At 34.5% G+C, this 9,224-nt stretch overlaps 1 long non-coding RNA gene across 2 annotated transcripts; it reads left to right on the plus strand.

Moving 5' to 3' along the window:
* Positions 1–1,292: 1,292 nt before the first annotated feature.
* On the plus strand, positions 1,293–3,066 carry LOC113043851 (uncharacterized). 2 transcript variants are annotated; one of them, XR_003275803.1, is made up of 3 exons: positions 1,293–1,440; positions 2,286–2,340; positions 2,701–3,066. It is a non-coding gene; the product is annotated as an uncharacterized LOC113043851 (long non-coding RNA). The 2 variants fall into 2 exon arrangements; XR_003275804.1 differs by lacking the exon at positions 1,293–1,440 and adding an exon at positions 1,985–2,087.
* The last annotated feature ends 6,158 nt before the right edge of the window (positions 3,067–9,224 follow it).

A 9,224-nucleotide genomic window follows, 5' to 3' on the forward strand; every position in this document is an offset into this window, starting at 1 on the left:
TTTTGTTGCTCTTTTTGTTGTTTTTTATCCTCATTTGTAAGTCGCTTTGGATATGTAAATGTAAATGTAAACTTATCAAATTATGGCTTCGTTTCCTTACATGAATATCGAAATATTCAACTCAAATAAACACTTGTATGATGCACTATTAGAATTAGAATTTAATTTGGGGTCCTGAAATACCCTGAACACTGCACAGCGGTTAAGATGACCATTGCTACAAAAATTGGTTTAAATTTACCCTTACTAAATTATACAGTTACTGATTCTATGGACTGTGGGATTACTAACAGGCTATTAACAAAATCTGTCTCTAAACCTCTTTTCTCTTTATTAGAAGTTGATTCTAGACAAGTACATGATAGAAACAAATGTTTTGCAAATCCGCTCGAAAGGCCTGATCTCAAATGATTAGCGAAACGCGCTTCGAAGTCCCGATCTGAATCAAATGTTTTGCGAACTCGCTCGAAGCCCCGATCAAATGATTCGCGATTCGGACTCCCGATCTGAATCAAATGTTTTGCAAACTCCGAAGCCCCGATCAAATGATTCGCGAAACGCGCTTCGGAGTCCCGACCTGAATCAAATGTTTAGCGAACTCGCTCCGAAGCCCCGATCAAATGATTCTCGATTCGGACTCCCGATCTGAATCAATGCTTTGCAAACTCCGAAGCCCCGATCAAATGATTCGTGAAACGCGCTTCGGAGTCCCGATCTGAATCAAATGTTTAGCGAACTCGCTCCGAAGCCCCGATCAAATGATTCTCGATTCGGACTCCCGATCTGAATCAAATGTTTAGCGAACTCGCTCCGAAGCCCCGATCAAATGATTCTCGATTCGGACTCCCGATCTGAATCAATGCTTTGCAAACTCCGAAGCCCCGATCAAATGATTCGCGAAACGCGATTCGGAGTCCCGATCTGAATCAAATGTTTTGCAAACTCTGAAGCCCCGATGATTCGCGAAACGCGCTTCGGAGTCCCGATCTGAATCAAATGTTTTGTGAACTTGCTCCGAATCCCAGATCTCAAGTTATTTTCCAGTGAAAGCGCGTTCATTCGCTTGCCGAAAAATGGCGGAGACCAAAATAATTCATATGTGTAAAGTGTGCCTTGTGTTCTAATAATAAAAAAAAAAACATATTTATAATTTCATATAGTTTTCCCAACGACGAAAAAAAATGGCTATATGGCGAGAGGAGGAGGCGACAATTACTGTGAGGAAAGGTACTTAGTGTGTGCTAAGCACTTCACGGAGGATGAGGGGCCGTGTCCAACCGGAGTACGGTCGATCTCGCACTGTGGGCTGTGCCTTCCAGGTTTGCGTGGAAAAGTTGCAGAGACGTTAAATCACGCGTCAAAACGGGGGATGTTTGTGGTGCAGAGCAATAAATGTCAAGATGGTGCCGTAGCACGATTACAACAGCTGTCCAGTCCCAGGTGAGTGTAATGTGTTAATTAAAACAATAACTCTATAGTTGCTCGACTGTTAGCATAACTGCTACCATGTGCTACATTAAATGTATAATGTTACATCTAACAATACAAATAAAACATATATTATATATATTATACTATATTTGATTAATGTCTATAGTTGCCGATGAACGCGCTTTCACTGGAAAATAACTTGAGATCTGGGATTCGGAGCAAGTTCACAAACATTGAAAAGCTTATCGGCAACTATAGACATTAATCAAATATAGTATAATATATATAATATATGTTTTATTTGTATTGTTAGATGTAACATTATACATTTAATGTAGCACATGGTAGCAGTTATGCTAACAGTCGAGCAGGTTAGTGAAGCGGTGTTTTTATATTTTTGCCATCTCCCTTTTATACTGCTCTCTTTCTGGCTTAAGTCACACAGAATTAAAAAAGACATTTAAAGTTATCAATAAAATCCACAACAATGGATTTGAGTGACATCAGCATCGTCTACACACCTACTAGTGACATCAGCATCATCTACTCACTTGCTAGTGACATCATGCTCCTCCTCACCTGCTAGTGACACCATGCTTCTCTTCACCTGCTAGTAACTTGTCTGCTTTGTGATAAGCACATTTTGCTATCTTCCAGTAAGTTTAAGCTTTTGTTACCTTCTCAGCCAGGGTTTTAACCAACATTATACATATAATCTTTCACATACTTCTCAGTGTGCTTTTTTTTTTGTGCTGAAATTAATGCTTAGATTTTAGGGGGGAAATTTAAGTCAGAAATTTTTTATAAAAATCTAACTCTTTAACTTTTAATTATGATCTGCAATATCGTTTCAGATTCTGAGCACGTCAGAAATCACCAACCCCTCCTGACATATCTTTCCAGTTTGGGGTAGGTATATTGTAACAATATAACATAAATAACAATAAAATATAATTAATTGAAGCATGACTTATTGGGGTAACTGTTTTTTCTTGTAATAGAACACTATAGAACTACATTCACTATAGAACAGGAACATCATTTGTTGGTAAATTTTTCATTTTCTTTCTAGCAAAAAATTAATGTATATGTATATGCCAAAGTAGAATTCAACAACTTTAGCTGTGATCTCTGTGATCAGCTCATCATCTCTCCATACCCTCTCCACATGGAAGTAACCTCTTGTACTTGTCACAAGATCACACCAGGTTAACTAAGACAGTAAACATCAGCTGACCGTGGAATGCCAATTGTGTGTTTCTTTCTCAGTTTTGCATGGTCCCCAATAAACTCAACGTGGGATGCCTTTCCGATTTCTTTCACATCAGGGCACTTAACCTCTACCAGGCCACAGAGATGTTCTTCATTTGGGTCCACCACTTTGCCATCTGCACCAAGGTGTGGAGCATCAGGGTGGATGATGAGACCAGATGGAAGAACGTTAACGTCAAAGGTCTCCTCATAGCGGTGAAGAACCTCTGGCTCAAGTTTTAATCCTCTACACGTCGCTCTCTAGAGACCCCGAAAGATGTTTACACATACTGTTTAATGCAAGATATAAATGCATTTAACCTGCAATTACAAATGCATAATGTTTTGATGTTTTAATCCCAAAATGTTGAATACTGATATTTGCATTGATAAAAGAAAGTGCTTTAAGAGGTGAAATTAAAAACACCAATATCTTCTAGACAATCATGAATTGTATCGTCACTTCCTTTAATGTTTTTACTATACTGTTGATGTGGAATTTGTTTAAATGTTACATTTTTGGAAAAAAAAAGTATTACATGTTTATATGAAATGCTTATACAAAATAAATATGTAGTTAACTTTAAAGTATATATACATTTCTTGCTTTCATACATGGTCATATAAAAATTTGCCGTACTTAAGTGGTAGATTTCTGCCATTTACTGGAAAACATTTAAAATTAAAATTTTAAACAAAAGCACTATATGAACATTCTGAGTGATTTTATTAAACTAATATACAATCAGACATCCCAATTTCTGTTTTGGTAAAGTCATTAAGTGTCATGTAATTTAGATGAATTAGAATTTAATTTAGGGTCCTGAAATACCCTGAACACTGCACAGAGGTTAAGATGACCATTGCTACATAAATAAAATAAAAATGGAAACTCATCCTATTTTTGTTTTAATTTTCCCTTACTAAATTATACAGTTACTGATGCTATGGACTGTGGGGTTACTAACAGGGTATTAACAATCTGTCTCTAAACCTCTTTCTCTTTATTAAAAGTTGATCTAGACAAGTACATGATAGAATCAAATGTTTTGCAAATCCGCTCGAAAGGCCTGATCTCAAATGATTTGCAAAACGCGCTTCGGAGTCCAGATCTGAATCAAATGTTTTGCAAACTCCGTAGCCCCGATCAAATGATTCGCGAAACGTGCTTTGGAGTCCCGATCTGAATCAAATGTTTTGCAAACTTCGAAGCCCCAATCAAATGATTCGCGAAACGTGCTTTGGAGTCCCAATCTGAATCAAATGTTTTGCGAACTCGCTCCGAAGCCCCGATCTCAGTCAGACTTATATTAAAAACAACTTATATTAAAAGCTTATCGGCAACTATGGACATTAATCAGATATAGTATGTTTTATTTGTATTGTTAGATGTATCAAATGTTATACATTATACATTTAATGTAGCACATGGTAGCAGGTATGCTAACAGTCGAGCAGGTTAGTGAAGCAGTGCTTTAACAATTTTTGCCATCTCCCTTTTATGCTGCTCTCTTTCTGGCTTAGTCACACAAAATTAACAAAGACTTTTAAACTCATCCTATTTTGTTTCAAAAATGTGAGAACAATGCATTTTCCAGCACGATGGAGCACCGTGCCATAAGGCAAAAGTGAAAACTAAGTGGCTCGGGGAACAGAATGTTGAAATTTTGGGTCCATGACCTGGAAACTCCCCAGATCTTAATCCCATTGAGAACTTGTGGTCAATCCTCAAGAGGCAGGTGGACAAACAAAAACCCACTAATTTTGACAAACTCCAAGAAGTGATTATGAAAGAATGGGTTGCTATCAGTCAGGATTTGGCCCAGAAGTATTGAGAGCATGTCCAGTCGAATTGCACAGGTCCTGAAAAAGAAGGTTCAACACTGCAAATACTGACTCTTTGGATAAATGTCATGTAATTGTCGATAAAAGCCTTTGAAACGTATGAAGTGCTTGTAATTATATTTCAGTACATCACAGAAACAACTGAAACAAAGATCTAAAAGCAGTTTAGCAGCAAACTTTTTGAAAACTAATATTTATGTAATTCTCAAAACTTTTGGCCAAGACTGTATATCACAAGGATTTCTGAAATAAATAACAAAACACCTGAATAATATATTCAGAATCAAAAACTAGTGGCTTCTGCATCATAAAAGCTGTTGTGTTGAGCCCTTAAACATTTTCCTTTCACAGCTTAAGAATGAAAACTATCAACAATGGACAACATAACACAAAACATTTTGAAATAAATAAATGAAAGCAATCTGAATTATTCAGAATAAATTCATACCTGCAAACTCAGAAGGACTGAAAAAGGTGACAGATTTTTCAGTGCACCCCCCCCCAACTTTACTTTAAGTTAAGTTGTACTACATATACTTTTTAATATAAAATATCACTCTACTATATTTCTACAGTGCACTGTATCAGTGCATATTTTCATCTTCTGGATCCATAGCCTCATCAGTTACATGTTATTATTTCATTTGTATTTACTCGTTTTATTACATTTTCTAAACGATAGAAAATTATTAGTATTTAAATATGTATTATTAAGATTTTAACCCAGTATTTCAAAGGGAATGAGCTGTGACCTGAGACACAAGAAAGAGAGAAACAAAAAGAAAGAAAAATGTTGGGATTGAACACAGAGAAAGCAATAAAACAACTACATATCATGTAATGTACATTCAAATTACATTACATGAATATGTTACAGTTATACTAAATTAACAGATTTGTAAACCGAAAAAATAAACGAAATCAACAAGTGAGACAAATGTGAGCTTTCAATTAATAATTTTCCAAACCTAACTAAATAACTGGAGCCAATGTTTTTTTAACTGCACGTAGATCACAAACCTCTGAAATCGGTTGATAAATGTGAACGTTATCGTGTTTTTATTCAGTAAAAGCAGCTCCCCCGTTTACTTTCATTTGTTTTAAGGCAGTCTTGCCCTCACTAACATGGCGGACGCGTTGACGTATCGCGGCAACGGCTCAAAGCGGCCAATGAGGCGTCTAGGTATTTATATGTCTATGGTTAACATTAACTGATTTTCTCATTAGTTATTAGTTTCTGCAGCGTATAATGCGGTTTTTGTGTATAACCCCCAGGCGGCGCTCAAATACAATATTTGCTAAATCCAGAAAATTATATAGTATATCTAATGTAGCTTTGTGATTCTAAAATAGGATAATTATTGATGTTAAACATTACTAAATGCAAAACCGGAACTGGAATGTAAAATGTTTTGACTGTTTGGAAACGGAAAGAATACAGATGGTCAAATATCAGTAGCAAATGATGACATTAATCTTTAAGATTATAAATGTTATGTCTCATGCCTTCATTAAATTTAAATGATGCAGTCTGAACTTAGTGCAACTTTTTAGTTTAATGGGACAAAATACATATTCCAACAGAATAAAAAGATAAAGATATATATATATATATATATATATATATATATATATAAAATGTTTTTTTTTAAATCATAATAATGTTTTTTTTTTTTTTTTTTTTTGCATAGTTTTGACTTTTTATGTCATAACTGTCATATTAAGGGCTTTTAATCAAAAGTTTTATTTATTATGGATTTGGATCCCAATCTCAAAATCTTTTAATTTACATTTTTGTCATAAGACACATCATTTTAGTAATGACTTAGTATGTAAAAATGCCTCAGTTATTATAATTATGGCTTTTTATCTCATCATTTCAACTTTTTAAGTCATAATTTTTTATTTTGTCTCACAATTATCAATTCGTATCCCCTAATTTGGGCTTTTATAACACCACTTAGCTTGTTATATATTAAACTTTTTATCTCATAATTCTGACTTTTTTTATATTGGATTTTTTAAATCTACGTTATAACATAATTTGTCAGTTTTTACTTATAATTACTGCTTTGCATCTTATAATTTAGGCTTTTTATTTAATAATTACAATTCAGTATTCTATTATTTTTTTCTATATCATAACCATCACTTAGTATGTCATAAATTCAACTTTTTATTTCACAATTTTGTAATATTTAGGACTTTATTTTCACAGTTCTGACTTAATATGTCAGATTTGACAGAATTCTGGCTTTGTATTTCATAATTTCAACTTTAATGTCAATTCCATTTTTATATCATACTTATCATTTCGTATCTCATAATTTGGGCTTTAATCTCCTAATTATGACATAGTATCCCATAATTGTGTTATTTTTCAAGATATTATAATCATTACTTAGTATCTCAAATTCAACATTTTATCTCAGAATTTTGACTTTTTATGGCAGTTTTGAGATTTAATTATGGCTTTGTCTCCTAATTTCAATTTATGTCTTTTTATGTTTACCTTTAGATCACATAACAATGATTTTGTGTCTCATAATTAGGGCTTTTAATCTCATATTCATCACACAGTATGTCATAAATGTAACTTTTTTTCCGGCCATTTTTATCATTTACCAATCGAAGTCAGATCATATTTTTTGGTAAGGATGTCAGGACAGTGTGAGAGATGCCTCTATTTGCTTTCTGAGCTTGATGTGTTGATCCACTGCGACTGTGAGCCGAAGCACACCGCGGCACCAACCACGGCCTTGTGCTCCACATTCCTGAAACTCCTCCAAATCACACACACACTGCAGCATGTGTCCACAGTCCTGCTTTTGGCTGGCAGCTCGGGCTCTCTGGGGCCTCACTGTGATAGTGACAGCTCATGTTTATGCATGATGTGGAGCTCCCCAGCACTGAAGCGGAGCGCTGATGAAGTCATGCGAGCCGGGTGATGTGCGGTGCCTGGTGCTGCGACCGAGCGTGTCCTCTCGTCAAGGACTGTGAGCAGACGGCAATAGAGTCCAGAATGAGGAGCAACATTAAAGAAGACAGTTCAAATCAGCAGCTGTCAGTGCAACGTCACCACACGGCCAATAACAAACTCGTTTGAGAGCTGATGTGGTTAGCATTTAAACCGAAACAGCCAGTACTGATCAAAATATTAATATAACAGAACACTGATCGCATGCAATATGGCTAGCACATCTTTTATATGGGTTATTTTCATATTCTGAAGGAAGTCTGAGGGGCAGTTTTAAATCAAATTCAGCTTTTTCATCATCTAGCAGGTGAAAATCTTCCTCAGCAAAAAAAAACAAAAAACAGAATCATTTATGTCTGGAGAACAAATGATGATATTGAAGTCTAACTCAAAAAACGTACCTCTACACACGAATTTCTGCAGGTTCCAGTTGAAATGAACACTAGAGGCAGTAAAACTCAGAGCATTAACTTTTAGGTAATTGGATATTGGATATTTGAATTATGAACCACTGCAATACGTACCTGAAGGAACGTAATACAAACACAGCAACACATGCCTATAACAACATAACAAAAACATGCCAGGGTCAAGTATTGAATCTGCATTTAAGCGCCACTCACTGAACATTTCACTTTGAAACCACTGTGAAACGTGCAGAAGGGAATGTAATAATGGTGCCTCGGAAATGTATTTAGTGGCATATATTTGATTGATGATTTAATATCCCATTTTGACTTTTTATCTATAACGATATATATTATAACGTTATATTTTTAGATCAAATGTCAATTATTCTACCTTTCTATCTCAAACATTTACCTGTTCATCATAATTATTTATTTCATTTCTACTGTCTCATTATGGCTTAGTATCCCAATTTTATCTTTTTATTATCTCGTAATGTTTTATTTTTATGTCATAATTGATATAGTTTTGTTATATTACTGACTTTTTAATCTCAGTTAAGACTTAGTATGTCAGTCTTAAATAGTATGGCTTAATTTCTCATAATTTCATATTTTTATCTCATAGTTATGATTTAATCTCATTTTGCCTTTTTTATCTCATAATGATCACTTCAAATGTCATAAATTCAACTTTTCTATCTCAAAAAATTTATTTGTTCACCATAATCATGAATTTCATTTAATTTCTACTGCCTCATTATGACTAAGTATCCAAATTTTATCTTTTTATTCCCACTTTTTTAATGTTACCTCATAATTTTTATGTCATAATTGCGATTTTTTTCTCTCTCATATTTTGTGGCATGATTTGTGCGAATGAGACATTGCGAATTCATCCGAATCGCTCGAGTTGAAAAATCAGAACTTTGGTTAACCAATCAGGAGCTCCCGCTGATCAGGTGCAGCTGATCGTCTCAGAAATTGGCGAAACTAATTTTTAAATAAATGCTGTCTTTATAAATCAAACCGCATATTTTAGATTAAAACTACTGTAAAACAACTTTTAAAACTACATTTCACGCCACAATAAAAGTAATATTTTGATAAACTCAAAATGTTCAAGCGTCCAACTACTCGCGAATAACGCAATTTATTCACGCAAGTCGCGTCTGGTGTGAACACCCCATTAGTATGTCAATCTTAAATAGTATGGTTTCATATCTCATCATTTAATCTTTTTATCTAATTTTTGACTTTTTATCTCATAATGATCACTTCAAATGTCATAAATTCTGATTTATATAAACAAA

Source organism: Carassius auratus, chromosome 25 (assembly GCF_003368295.1).
Source record: "Carassius auratus strain Wakin chromosome 25, ASM336829v1, whole genome shotgun sequence".
Classification (NCBI taxonomy): Eukaryota; Metazoa; Chordata; class Actinopteri; order Cypriniformes; family Cyprinidae; genus Carassius; species Carassius auratus.